Source organism: Notamacropus eugenii, chromosome 3, assembly GCF_028372415.1.
Source record: "Notamacropus eugenii isolate mMacEug1 chromosome 3, mMacEug1.pri_v2, whole genome shotgun sequence".
Lineage (NCBI taxonomy): Eukaryota > Metazoa > Chordata > Mammalia > Diprotodontia > Macropodidae > Notamacropus > Notamacropus eugenii.
The window spans coordinates 256,826,056-256,841,657 of record NC_092874.1 but is presented as its reverse complement, the minus strand read 5'-3'; the positions used below and the strand labels follow the sequence as shown (position 1 = coordinate 256,841,657).

Genomic DNA, 15,602 nt, shown 5'->3' with positions numbered 1-15,602 from the left:
AGCATATTCTTTTAAAAGACTCAACTCATGATTTTGTCATTCATACATTTCCTCATGTCATTAGCACATCTGAAGCCATTTGCCCCATGGTATTACTTCTAATATGAGAATATATTTCATCATGACAAGAAGGGGGGAGTGATTTATTTTTTTCACTAATCCAGAGAATAATAATACAGGACTATTATTAATACTGTGTTATGTGAGATCTGAGTGATTTCAAATAGTTTCCAACTATTTAACAAAGAATTTCTCATGAAGTCCAGGTTTAATCAACGAATAACTTAAAAAAAATGTTGGAATCTTGCCTCTGACACTTTCGAACTGTGTGATGCTTGACCACTCAGCCTCATTTCCTTATTGGTAAAATAGAAATAATAATGCTACCTACCTCCCCAGGCTGTTGTGAGAATCATAGGTAATGTATGTGAAGTCCTGTACAAACTTTAAAGATGTTAATACCTACTATTACCACTGCTACCACCATAACCACTACCATTCTTATACTACTCCTTTACTTGGGTATTTCATTACATGGGCTATATGCTGACAGTTGGACAGCTAGGTGGTGCAGTACATAGAGTTCAGGCCTGGAGTCATCTTTCTGAATTCAAATCTGGCCTCAGACACTTACTAACTTTGTGAACCTAAGCAAATTGCTTAACTCTATTGGCCTCAGTTTCCTCAACTGTAAAATGAGTTAGAGAAGATAATGGCAAACTACTCCAGTATCTTTGCCAAGAGAACCTTCAATGGGAATATGAGGAATTCGACACAGCTGAAGCAACTGAACAATAAAAATATGATTACAGATTTTCAGATGACTCAAAAACCAATATATCCATCCCTACTCTCTCCCCTGAGGTCTTATAACACAACATCAACAGCCTGTTGAATGTTCTGATAGCACCAAATAGGCCAAAACAGAACTCTCATCATCTTCTCCCCCAAACTTGGTCCTCTTCTCAATTCCCTCTTTAAATGTTCAACTTTATCATTCTCCTAGTAACCCTACCTCAAAACGTTGAAGTCATTTCTCATTATTTCCTCTTCTTTACCAATGCCATATCAAATCAGCGACCAAGTTGAACAAAGTAATAGAGTGGACAGAGAGGAGAAATCAGAACAGAAAGACCTGAATTTGAATTCTGCTTCATTCTCTTAATTCTGTTACACAGAGTAATTACAGAACATCACTGGTCCTCAGTTTCTTATTCTACCAAATGAAGGAGTTAAACTAGACATCCTTTTAAGTTCTTTCTGGATCCAGACCTAGGATCCTCTAGTCATATGGTTCTACCTCCACAATATCTCTCACATCCATTCACTCCTTTCAAATCTCATCACTTATAGGTAGTCATCCAAGCTTAAACTTAGACCTCTTCCTAACTGATCTTAATTCTACAGTTCCATAGTTAGCCCTGAAGGTTTGTCATCCTCGCAACTAAGGACCACACAGGCCTACACAATCGAAGATTCAACCTCCCTGCCCTCCAATCCAACCATGAGTTTAATCTTTCAATGAATTTGTGATCCCATCAATTTGGGTCTTCCACCCAATGGTACAAGTTGCTGTCCATCCTCACCCTTTCATCCTATTCATCTCATGTCCCTAATAAGGAGCACTTCAAGTGTATTGGGCCCTTCCTCTACAGCTTTCAGTGGAATATGAATATTTCTTGTTCTTATTATCTGTTTTGCCAATTCCTTTGTCCTGAAGTACATCTCCATGGCACTGTTACCTGCATCATTCTTCTTTACACAATATGTTACAGTCTACTTATGCTCACCAAGTGTGTCTCCATCAGCCTTTCAGTAACTCACAACTTTAATTCTTTAGAGATTACTGTTACATGACAAAATAAAAATACCCCTTTCTGACATCTAAAGCTCTTTTTCAATCTGAATCTAATCTCTCTTTTCAGGTCATTTTGCTTCCTCATACACTCTGATGTAGCTCAACTGGTTTACTTTTTGATCTCTATATACAATATTGCATTTCCTGCCTTTGTCCATGATGTCCCTTATACCTGTCAATTCTTCCTTTTAGCTTAGATCAAAAGGCACTTCCTAAAAAACACCTTTCCTGATTCCCCTTGCTCCTAGTCCACCCCCACTGTATGCATTTGGAATGTGTTAGTCTAGTTTAGTCAACGGAGAAATGGTGTTGGAGCTACAAAAAAGACCTGGGATTCAGTTCCGACTTTTGACACATATGGCTATGTAACATTGACTCTCAGTCTTCTCAGCAACTCTCAGATTATAAATTGCAAGGAATGTTCCCACCTGCACAGAGGGAATTTCTTCATCCAAGACTTCCATAAACCAGTTAAATCATATATTTCGTTCCTATCCCTTTGAGTGTATTCAATTATATATATTATGTTTGTCCCCAATAAGATGTAAGCTTCATGGGGGTACAACTTATTTTGGTTTTGTCTTCTCAGTGCCTAACACAGTGGCCAGCTTATAATAGTGACTTTTTAAATCCTTAGTGAATAAATGAGTGAATGGCATGACTCATGGCCCATCCTTAACACAACTTCCCAAAATAAACTGCCTAATGCACAACCATATCATTCCCCTGTGCAAAAAATTTTAGTCACTCAATACCGCTGACAGGATAAACAACAAACTCATTTATCTAGCATTCAAGGCACTTCATCTTTCTAGAGTTATTTCACACTAATCCCCTTCTCGTACTCTATGTACCAGCCAAACTGGATTACTAGTGATTCCCTAGGCTCCTAGTACTTACTATACTTATCTGTATACATGCTATATCCTCTCAATAGAATGTAAGGTTTTTATGGTTAGGGAGACTTTTTATGTTTAAAATCTCTGTATCCTCAGAATCTGGAAAAAGATTTTAATGACTGAACACCAAGTAGTTAATAGATGTCTTCTGAAAGTTGGCATAATGAAAATGGGTGCTTATACAAATAATTCATATTCTAGTGGATTTCCATCTCAAAGTACCCTAAGACCCAAGTGGATAGGGGAAGGGGGAGAAGGAAAAATAAACTGACTTACAAAATATTTCTAGAATACCTTATCTGTCACATAATGATCAAAGCTGAAAATTCCATATAGCACTTAGGAAATTCAATGAACCAAGAAAAATATATTTAGTGCCTCCTATGTACCAATTGCTCTTCTATATACTGAGATTCAAAGAAAAAAGAAATTTAAAGAGTTCCTGGCCTCAAGGAGCTTAGATTCTATCCAGGGGTATAAAATAATTCCTGTTCCAAACTAGATGAAAAGCTGCTCTTAATTATTTTTTAATCCTACCCTTTTCAATTCATCTCAGGCAAAAAAAAATCCCCAATTAATACATTAATCAAACATTAAAAATACACATGAAACAAGCGATTGTGCAACACCAAATTAAATTAAGCAAACTGAATAGCCAAAAGGTTTAACCGGGGGATAAAATACCATAATTAAACTAAGATTTTGCTTAACAGATTCTTTGACTCCTCACAGTTTTTCAATCAATTGCTTAAAATATATATATATATATATATATATATATATATATATATATATATATATATATATATATATATATATATATATATATATATATATATATATCTATATATATCCTATGTAATGGTCAACTTTCCTGCCATACTAATCAGAGCATATTGGATATAAATTCTGTAATTTTTATGACTGAGACTTACATGAATTCAGTTATCATTCTAAATATTAAAAAGCAAGGCAGTACAGTACCTTAGATGTAGAAAGTGGAGATCAGAGGTAAGAGGCCTTTTCTTTAGAGGGTCAAAAGTCTCTCTGAGGAGTTCCCATAAGGTTTTGAAGCGCTATAGACAATGAAAATTAAAGTTCAATGTAAGTAAGGTCATCATTTGCTCCTTAACTTATAGATGTAGAAATGAGCTTTCCCCTTCCCCACCACAAAAAGGTCACTTTTGCATCTCACATTTTTTTAAAAATTACCCAAAAGTCAATGCATTTTAATAACTTTCTTGCATCTGCTTATTGTTAACTTGAGGCTTGCTTCCAGAACCACCACCCTTCATCTTCAATTGTTCTTTCATGGGAGTATTTATCATCTGTGATTACAGACATGTTTTGATTTGAGTCATGTGTAAAAATGTTGATTCACAACAGTGCTCTCATATTGCATGAGATCCACTTTAAACTGTTTGGTTGTGTGTGTGTGTATGTATGTGTGTGTATGTGCATGTACGGACGTATGTGCCCATGTGTGTGTGTCCATAGATATTTATTATGCACTTACTATGCACAGTCCTAAGCACTGAAGATACAAAGAAAGGTAAAAGATAATCTTTGTCCTCAAGACTCTCTCCTTCTAATGGGTGAGACAACAGGCAAACAACTATTTATACACACACAGTATACATGATTGATATGAAACAATCAACAGAAGGACTGTGTTGGAATAAGGGGGGGGGGAATTGGGAAAGACTTCCTGTAAAAGGTGGGATTTTAGCAGGAACTTGAAAAAAGCTGTGGAGCCTGAAGGTATGTACAAAATATGAAGTGTGTTGGCCTTTGGCACCTCGGTGGTGTAGTGGACAGAGCACTGGGCTTGGAATCAAGAAGATTCATTTTCATGAATTCAAATCTAGCCTCATATATTTTCCAGCTGTGTGATCCTGGGCTAGTAACTTCACCCTATTTGCCTCAGTTTCCTCATCTGTAAAATGAGCTGGAGAAGGAAATAGCAAACTGCTCCAGGATCTTTGCCAAGAAAACCCCAAAATGGGGTCATGAGGAGTGGAACACGACTGGAAACAATTCAACAACAACAAATTTTTTTAAACATAGTAAATATAATGAATTCATGGTTTAGGATAGTCAGCAAAGGTTTTCCTCTGTTAGGCAGGTAAAGACCTCTGTCTCCAGCCTACATTTCTAGGCTTATCACACATTATTTCCTTTCATAGACTCTGTGATCCAGACAAACTGAACTTCCTGTTTCTCACTCACACCTTTCATTTGTCATCTTGGAATCTTTGCACAAGTGATCATCCTCCCCTTAAATACTCTCTGTCTTTGTTTCCAGTGCCTCTTAGAATCAGTCACTGCCTCCTAAATTAAATCTTTCCAACTCCCCCAGTTCTTAGTACAACTTCCCCATTTGTATATATCATGTATACTTGTAAGTTTCTGAGTTATCTCTCCTAATAGAACTCATCTTAAGAGAAGGTAATTAATTTCTTCTTTATGTTTATGAATCAATCCCTTTTAGAGAGTACATTTAAGATTCGGGTCTTACAAAGTATTTTAAAGATTAAGGACTGTAGAATCATGGAGTTTGAGGTTCAGAGGGATCCTAAACAGTTTTCTGTCCAACTCATACATGAAAGAAATCACTAGTGTAATACGTAGAACAAGTGGTCATCTAGCCCCTGCTTAAAGACTTCCAAGAGGAAGAACTCACCATCTCTTGAGGGAAGTCATTCTACTATTTTGGGCACTTCTAAAGGGTAGCGTGTTTTTATTTCTGATTTTCTCTCCAATATCTAGACTAAATTTTCTTCTTTGCTATTTTGACCATTGCCCCTGTTTCTCCCCTTTAGGGCCAAAAAGAACAAATCTAATCCCTCTTCCACAGAACAGTTTTTCAGGTATGTGGAAGAAACCAGCAGACCCTCCATATTCCCCCAACCCTGAATTTTCTCTTGTCCATATTAGCATGCCCAGAGCCTTCAAGGGACCCTCATATCATGGACTCAGAGGCCTTTACTATACCCAATCACCCTCCTCAGGACACTCTTTAGCTTATCAAGACTATTCTTTAACTGTGACATCACAAAGTTTATACCATACTCCAGATGAGGTCTGACGAGGGCAGAATATAGGGGGTCTTGAATCTGCAAGTAAATTCCTAGAAGTTATGTACCCTCTTAATGAAGCCTAAGGTCACATTATTTTTTTTGGTTGACATGTCACCTTGTTGACTCATTTTGACCTTGGAGTAAACCATCTATTTCTTTTTTCAGAACTACTATTTATTCATTCTTCCCCCATCCTATGAAGTTGATTTTTTTGTACTTAATACAAGATTTTATATTTAACCACTTAACTGTTGTTTGCCTCAATTTCTTCAACTGTAAAATGGATATAATAATAGCATCTAGTTTCCAGGTTTATTTTAAGGGTCAAATCAAATAGTGTAGTGCCTGCCACATGAATCACAAATAAATCACAGAACAGTCTGAAAGGATCATTGACTTAGAGCTGTAAGTCATTTCAGAGAGATCACTAAGTGCAATCTTTTCATTTTACAGATGAGGAAACCGAGGACCAAAGAAATAAAGTGACTTGTTCAGGGTTACACAGGCAGAATATTATTATTATTATTTATTATTATTATTCAGTCGTAATAAATTCCATTTTATTAGATTCAGCTCAATGTCCTGCTCTGCCATCCACTATGTCAGCTACCCTTCTCAGCTTTCTATCAAGTACAAATTTAACAAGCAAAAGAGATCCAGCCAAAGTAAGACAAAAAGAGATTCTCCATAATAAAACATGTTTTTTTTCCCAATTCCTATGCAATTGAGTGCTTTGTAGAAACTGCCAATGGGGAGTGTTCCAAAGGGATTTTAAAAACTGACCCTGAACCTCAGCATTTCCAAACAGTCTTTTGATAAAACAGGAGCTGTTTCTATAAGTTAATGACCTACTCTTTCTCATTAAGAGTTGATTCCTCATAAATCTACCAAGAACTCATGTGCTACCACTCAAAGTTACAAAGAACTCACCAATGACCACCTGAAGTGATACTTTCATGCCCACATTTTGGTTTTACCTTTCCAGAAAACTCATACCACATCCCCACTGTAGTTTTTTGTAAGACATATATGGCAATATTACCTTTCTCAAACCACCAATAAGCAACATGCAGCTTCAATCCAAGTTCAAAAGCAATTTACAACTCCAAGGTCAAGCTTAGGAAGCATGCCTGAGGAAAGGCAGAGATTCAGATCAGAAAGTACAAGAATCACCATCACTAAGGAATTTGACCCAGAATGATTAATATGAGTAAGGAAGTCCTGGGATCAAGTCCCACTTCAGGCTCTTTTTTGCTTTGTAGTCTTGGATGGGTCTCTGGGTCCTTCTGAGTGTGATTTTTATCACCGGTAAAATGGAGATAATAATAGTATTGACTTAACAGGATTGGAGAATCAAGTGAAGGAATGAAAATAAAGTATTCTACAAGCCTTAAAGAGTTATATAAATGTGAAGTGGAATTTATTCTCTTTTTGTTTATTCTTTGTCATTTCAGTCACATCCTATGCTGTGACCCCATTTGGGGTTTTCTTGGCAAAGATACTGGAGTGGTTTGTCATTTCCTTCTCCAACTAATTTTATAAATGAGGAAATTGAGGCAAAAATAAGGTTAAGTGACTTGCCCAGGGTCACATAACTAGTAAGTGTCTGAGGACAAATTTAAACTCAGAAAGAAGAGCCTTCCTGACCCCTGACTAGCACTTAATCCACTGCACCACCTAGTTCCCTCTATGTTTGTCCTCCAAATACTTACACCCTTACAGGTCATCTCCCTTGTTAAAAGACAAGCTCCTTCCAAACAGCCCTGCTTCATCCATTACATTTGTATTCTCAGCACCCAATACAGTTCCTGGCACAGAGTAGGAACTTAGTAAGTGATTGATCATCTGGGGTCAAATCATGAAGAATTTTAAATGCCAAGGTAAGCAGGGTATAGTTTATCCTAGATTCAACTGGGAACCACTGGAGTTTCTTGAATGGGAGTGAGAGATGAAATGGTCTACTTTCTGCTTTAGAAAAAATTTTTTCAGGTATTATATAGAAAAAATATTGGAATGGGAAAAGAGGAGGAGCTTGAAATTTACTTAGGATATCATTACCAGGAGTTTCAGAGAGCGGTAATAAAGGCATGGATTATGGCTATGAATACAGAGAAAAGCAGATCTGCCAGAGATGTCTGGATAAAACCACAACAAGACTATATTTAACATCAGCTAACAACAATGTCTTAATGGAGGAAATGATGCAGAAATAATGAAAAGGATCCAGATAATGTGAGGGCTTCTCAGAAGGGTAGGCAAATTGGCACAATGGAAAAAATAAATCAGAGGACCTGAGTTCAGGTCCTGCCTTTGAGATTTTCTGCCTGTGTGACCCTGAGCAAGTCACTTTATTTCTTTGGTCCTTGATTGCCTCATCTGTAAAACAAAAGGATTGGACTTGGTGACCCCTGAAAGGACTTTCAGCTCTAAGTCTATGATCCTTTCGGACTCTTCTAAAAAGGCCCCTGCCTTTCACATGAAAGCAAATCAGCCACCAGTGCCAAATAGAAAGTACCATTATCCCTTTTTTCCTCTCTCCACCATGAAAGTTTATTTGTTCTGTTTGCTTCATTTAGAAGACAATAAAACTAGACTCAGCCTTTGAGTACATGTAAAACATAAAACTATAGGGCATCTATTGGGAAGGATCAGACAAAATCAAAGAAAAACAACACTGTCTTTCTATTTGACCCACCAGTTTGTTCTTGAAAGTCAGGGAAGGGCTAATGATAGAACATATGTCTCTTCCTCAAGTTCTCACATGTGAAGTTCCATGCTGAGAAGCAATTCTCACCCCAGAGGCAATCTTAGTTAAAGCTTGTAGGTAGAACAGTTGTTTGATGTGGTCACTGAACATGGCTGAATTAAGGACCCCCTAGAAGCTAAGGATAGAAAAGGAATAAGGCACAGACTCAATTGTACGTTTTGCCCAGAAAGAAGGATGGAATTCTTTAGATACTGAAAATTAATGGCTTGCAGGAAGACTAACCATGGGTTTGTTTGTTTTGTTTCTTTCTGTTTTTTGTTTGTTGTTTTTGGTACAGTGAAAAGAAAATGGAATTTAGAACCAAAACATCTTTGAAGTTCAACACTAATTCTTCTTCTTTTTGCCTGTGTGACTTTGGTCAAGTTATTTAATCTCTCTGGGAGTCAGTTTCCTCAGCTGTATGATTGGACTCAATGTCTTTTTTTGTTGTTGTTCAGTTATTTTTCTATAGTATCTGACTCCTTGTGACCCCATTGGAGGTTTTCCTAGCAAAGATACTGGAGTGGTTTGCCATTTCCTTCTTCAGCTCATTTATAGATGAGGAAACTGAAGCAAACAAGATTAAATGACTTCCCCAGGGTCACGTAGCTAGTAAGTGTCTGAGGTAAGATTTGAACTCAGGAAGATGAGACTTCCTGACTTCAGGCCAGGTATTCTATCAACTGTGCCACCTAGGTACCTTTAATGACTTACAAGATCCTTTATGATTTTGCATCAGCTCAGAAAATTACTCAAGGGATGGCCCTCCCTTTAATCAAATTGAGTAATTTAAAGAAGCCTATTCATTGAATGGGTGTATCTCACTCAAAGTAAGATTGTGATAAGACCTTAGCCTGAAAGGGCGAGGGTCTCACATTACCTGCTGGGCCATTTCCAGTCATCCTGATGAATATCAGGCCACTGGACCCATATGGCACAGGAGAAGAAAGTGAGGTTGGTGACCTTGCACAGCCCTCCCTCATTCAAATCAAAGTCAACTGCAAGTCATGTCATCATCTTGATGTCACGGTCCTCTTTGAAAATGAAGGACAAACAACAAATCAGCTCAGAAACTGAAACCTGGGAAAGACTTTAACTTAGAAGGGTCAATCCTGCATCCTGGGTCATGACCCATCATCTTGATCTTTGTCTTATTGCTGGACAATTCTGGAGAAGAGACTGAAGCATATGACTTCATAGCTCTATCCCATTCATCCAATTCACATGCAAGTCAAGACATCACCCTTGTGATGGCATCAGTCCTCTTCAAGAATGAGGGACAAACAACAACAGTATGGTGGCACACACATAAAATTTCAGCCAGCTATAGAATCTCTCAAGCTCACAAGTTCTGAACTGCAATGAATCAAATTAGATATCCACTCTAAATCTAGTACCAGTTGGGCAAGTCTCTAGGAGCAGGATGGCTACCAAGTTATCAAACCAATCCAGGTTGAAAACAGAGCAAGTAAAAAGGCCCATGTCAATCATTTGTGGGATCCGCCTAGTGAGTAACCCTTCTACTTCCAGTCTGGGTGTGATAGGGAGACTCAATCTTTTTAAAAAAATGTAATAAAAAATAAAAATTCTAAATCTATGAGTCTCACCCTTACATTTTTAAATGCTGATCACATGAGAGTACATGAATCCTTGCCCTGGAATACCCTCACCAGGACTAGCTTAATGCTGGTTTTTGATGGTAGGATGCTCAGTTAATTCTAGTTTCTTTCTAATTTAAGGACTGACAATGTTTGCTAACTTGGGAATGATAGGGGTCAGTATAGGAAAAAGAAGAGAGCATCAGTGATTAACACCTCATTGAGGCTCCTACTACCAGGGGGTGGAGTGCATGAGACTCCTCTACATCAGGAAGAGAGGTGCCCTACTTAAGGAAACCATTAGTGTCCCAGTTGTTTCATAGATATCCTGATGGTTTTGAATTCTGTATTCTTAATGTGGAAGTTATTAAACTGCCTTGAGCTTTACAAAGCCATAATGTGTCTGTGATAACTCCCTAAGGTTTAAAGCAATAAGGAGAGCACTTGCCAATTTCTCCCTAGCTTGAAGAAATTGAAGTCATCTTTAGCAGAGGAATTAAGGATGCAGAGAATAAATAAAAATTGAAGATAATGTCATGGAACCAGAGATGTCAAACATATATGGGCAATTACCTTATTGTAAGAATTAAGTGCCTCCATTTCATAGAAAAGACCTGATTTTGACCTATCCAGCAAGAGTCTCTTGAGGAATAATTGCTAAAAGATGATCATATACTTCATAAATAAGTACAATATAAATTCTTTACAGAAATAACTCTAAAAATAACCATAATCCACATTCATGCTCTTCAGATGGAAGTTCAAGCACTTATTAATGCCAATGGAAAAGTCTCCTGAACTTGCTCTTTGAAGGAGGCCTTGATGTTCTCTGAGCAGCTGAGAGGTTGACTTCAGATTGAGGCATGTCCATATGGGCTGTCTAGTCTGCTGTTTTCATGTAATTGATATCTACACTGCACTGTTTCACGCTCTGATTCCGTATGTTCTTTTAATGGTCCCCCCTCCTCCTCTAGTTACTATTTCTTTTGCTAAGTTTATCACAGAGTAATTAGATTGGGGTGTTATTAGCTCTCCCCCCCTTTTCCTGATCAGTCAAGTTTAGTCCAATTATCTAAGCCCAGGGTGAGTTGAATACAGAACTGTTACACTCTGGGGTTTTCCTGTTCTTCTACATACAACCAAAGGATCTCAAAGTTGGGAGGGAACTTAGAGGTCAACCAGTTCAATTCCTCCACTCTAGTCAGTAATCCCTGACAAGTTATCCCTCAGCCTCTGGGAATATTTCTAGGCAAATCAAGTTAACTATCTCTCACCAGGAAGCCCACTTTATTTTTGGACAGAACTATGAGGTACTATAGGCAGCTAGGTGGCACAGAGGATAGAGTGCCAGGCCTGGAGTCAGGAAAACACATCTTCCTGAGCTCAAATCTAGCCTTAGACACTTAGCTAGCTGTGTGACCCTGGGCAAGTCACTTCACCTTATTTGCCTGTGATAGGAGTTAAAAATCTTCCTTGCCCATTAATAGACCTCAGGTGGGCTATTGAGGAAGGCTTGATTGGGGAAGACTTGTTTTGTGTGGGAGCCCACAGTTTTTGCTGATTGCTAGTGAAGCACTGGATCAAGAGGAGTTGTGCCCTCAGGCTCTGAAAAGAGTTCTGAGGTGAGGTTTTGCTTTGGGGCTTAGTTTTTACCAGTTTTCCTGTGGCAGATGAGACTCTGGGCAGTGGTCTTAAGAAACCGCGTGGTTTTGAAAACCCAGATGTTGGTGCTTCTTTCTCTGGTAATGATATATGTATTACCTATGGTCGGATAGTTGGGAGCCCTGTCTGTTGGTACTGCTTGTATTTTCTGTTGGTATATATGTTTGATTAAAGTGACTGTTGACTCCTCAAAAGTGGCTTTCTTTTGAGAAAAGCAGATCTAAGGACTTGTGTTGCAGACCCTCCTGTGCATGCCAGGGTCCTTGCTGTTACATTGCCTTAGTTTCCTCATCTGTAAAATGAGCTGGAGAAGGAAATGGCAAATCATTCCTGTATCTTTCCAAATAAAACCCCAAATGGAGTCATGAAGAGTCAGACATTACTGAAATAACTGAAGAACAACATGTGGTAGTTCTTCATTATACTGAGCTACAATCTGTCTCCCTGCAAACTAGGATCACAGATATTGAGCTGGAAGGAAACTCAAGTACACAATTTTCTCAGTTTAACAAAAGAGGAAACTGAGGTCTAGGATGTTGAAGTGATAAAATTCATATACATAATAAATAATAAAACAGGATTAGAATTCCACAGCCTACACTCTCTAAATTCTGTAAGCAGTGCCATTGGATCTTACCAACCATGCCCTGCATTTGAACCACATAACATAGAAACATAAATATGTATATACTTATAGATATTGACATACCCACATGTACATGTATACACAAGATATCTTGTGGTGTGTGCATGTATGTATATGTGTGTATTCATATGGGTATGTATACATGTGTACGTAAACATGTACATATGTAATCTCTTCTGCATAACTATCTCATTAAATAGTTGAAGATACTCAAATCCCCATTTCCCAAGTATTTTCATATACAGGTTAAATATTAACTCATCAAGTTTGTTTTCATAGACATGATTGCAAGTCCCCTCAACTATCCTGAGGTTCCTTTAAGTTTGTCAGCATCATGATTTAATGTGACCCTCAGGATATCATAATAGCAAGATTTGGTCTGACCGGGATATTAACAACGGGACTCATCCCTGTACTCCCCTCCCTCCTTGGGGAGGAGGGGGGAAATATTTATAAGGAACTAATTACATTCATTTAAAAATGCTCATGGTACATATAATGGAAAGGTGCCACCTATGGAATTAATTCAAATCTTATCTGGGTTCTAATCGAATCCAAGAATCTAGGTTCAAATCCCATGTAGGTATTTACAACCTATGTGATTCTAAGCAAGTCACAATCTCGTGGGCCTCCATGTCTTCATATATAAAATTGGAGGGTTGAGGCAGCTGTTCTCTTGATCTCAATTCAGGTTTAGATCTCTGACTGTTTGAGCTTGGAATCCATGCATATCTCAAGTCTCTTATATATAAATTGCTATCTAGCAATGTCTCTCCACCACCTACTTGTAGGTGGTATAGTGGATTCTGGGACATTGCCAGTCTTCTTGACTTCTGTGTTGCCACTGGACTTTGATGACTTGCGAAGGCGGGGGCGGGGCTACTAACTCTGTCCAACTCTGCCTCACTTAAACCTAATTGACATGCAAGTTAACTCATCACTTGGAATGTCGCTGGTCTTCTTTGAAAATGAATGATTAACAACAACAGTGGATAGAAACTTGGACCTAGAATCAAGAAGACCTGAGTTCAAATCTAACCTCAGACATGTACTATGTTATCTAGTGCACAAGTCACAATCTCTTTCTCCAGTTTCCTCATCTCTGAAATGGGATAATAAAAACACCAACTCCCATGTTTGTGAAGTGTTTTACAATTCTTTAAGTACTACATAAGTGAAAGCTGTTATTATTAGAATTATTTCTTTTATTATTTTGTTTTCAGTTTTCTACAATCACTTCCATACATCTTAGATTTTTTACCCTCCCTCCACCTCCTTCTTCCCTCCCTCCCCAGTCCCTCCCCGAGACAACATGCAATCTTATAAGATTCTACACATACATTCCTATTAGATATGTTTTCACCTTGGTGTTGTTGCCTAGAAGAATTAAAATGAATGGGAGAAACAATAAAACAAAACATAATGCAAGAGAAAATGGTTTGCTTCATTCTACGATCCAATTCCATAGTTCTATCTCTGGATGTGGAAGGCATTTTGCCTCGAGTCCATTGGGAATTTTTTAGGTTCTTGAATTTCTGTGAAGGGCTAAGTCTACCAGAAAAATCCCTTGTACACTGTGGTTGTTGCTGTGTACAAAGTTCTCATGGTTCTGCTCCTTTCACTCAGCATCAGTTCATGTAACTCCTTCCAGGCCTCTCTGAAGTCTTCCTGTTCATCATTTCTTATAGTACAATAGTATTCCATTACGTTCATATAACACAACTTGTTTTGCCATTCCCCAATTGATGGGCATCCCCTTGATTTCCAGTTTTGGGCCACCAAAAAGAGAACTGCTATAAATATTTTTGTACAAGTGAGACCATTTCCCATTTTTATGATCTCTTTGGGATACAGTCCTGGAAGCAATATTGCTGTGTCCAAGGGTGTGTACAACTTTGTAGCCCTTTGGGCGTAGTTCCAAATTGCTCTCCACAATGGTTGGATCAGCTCACTGCTCCACCAGCAATGAATTAGTGTTCCAACTCTCCCACATCTTCTCCAACATTTATCGTCTTCCTGTCTTGTCATGTGAGCCAATCTGATAGGTGTGATGTAGTACCTCAGAGTTGTTTTGATTTATATTTCTCTAATCAACAGTGATTTAGAGCATTTTTTATATAACTATAGCTAGCTTTAATTTCTTCCTTTTAAAACTACCTGTTCATATCCTTTGACCATTTATCAATTGAGGAATGACTTGTATTCTTGTACATTTGACTCAGTTCTCTACCTATGAGGTCTTTATCACAGACACTAGTTGCAAAAATTCTTTCCCATTTTTCTCCTTCCCTTCTAATGTTGGTTGCATTGGAATTGTTTGTGCAAAAACTTATCAATTTAATGTAATGAAAATTATCCATTTTGCACTTCATAATGTTCTCTATCTTTTGTTCGGTCAAAAATTACTCCATTCTCCATAAATCTGACAAATACACTGTTCCTTGCTCCCCTAATTTGTTTATAGGAACAGTCTTTACAACTAGATTATGTATCCATTTGGACTTTATTCTTGTGTGCAGCGTCAGACATTGGTCTATGCCCAGTTTCTGCCACACAGTTTTTCCAGCAATTTTTTTTTTTTTTTTTGTCAAACAGTGAGTTCTTATGCCAGAAGCTGGGGTTCTTGGGTTTATCAAACAGTAGATTGCTATATTCATTGAGTACTGTGTCTTGAGCATCTAACCTATTCCACTGGTCTATCCCTCTATTTCTTAGCCAGTACCAAGTGTTTTTATTGATTGCTGCTTTATAATACAATTTGATATCTGGTAGGGCTAGACTACCTTCCCTAGCATTTCCTTTCATTAGTTCCCTTGATATTCTGGACCTTTTGTTCTTCCAGATGAATTTTGATGTTGTTTTTTCTAGCTCTAGAAAATAATTATCTGATAATTTAATTGGTATGGCACTGAATAAGTAAATTAATTTAGGTAGAATTGTCATTGTAATAATATTAGCTCAGCCTACCCATGAGCAACTGATGTTTTCCATTTACTTAGATCTGACTTTATTTGTGCAAAAAGTGTTTTGTAATTGTATTCAGATAGTTCTTGGGTTTGTTTTGTCAGGTAGACTCCCAGATATTTTAAAGTGTCTACCTTAGCTTTAAATGG

The 15,602-nt window shown here is 37.8% G+C and overlaps 1 protein-coding gene across 2 annotated transcripts in view; it reads right to left on the bottom strand.

Annotated features, from left to right (window-relative positions):
* NAV3 (neuron navigator 3) overlaps window positions 1-15,602 on the bottom strand; it is a 1,098,252-nt gene that overhangs the window by 917,281 nt on the left and 165,369 nt on the right. For both annotated transcript variants that reach the window (XM_072655445.1, XM_072655444.1), the window contains one exon: window positions 3,742-3,833. The gene's annotated coding sequence lies outside the window, so the exon portion shown is untranslated. The remainder of the gene's footprint in view (window positions 1-3,741; window positions 3,834-15,602) is intronic.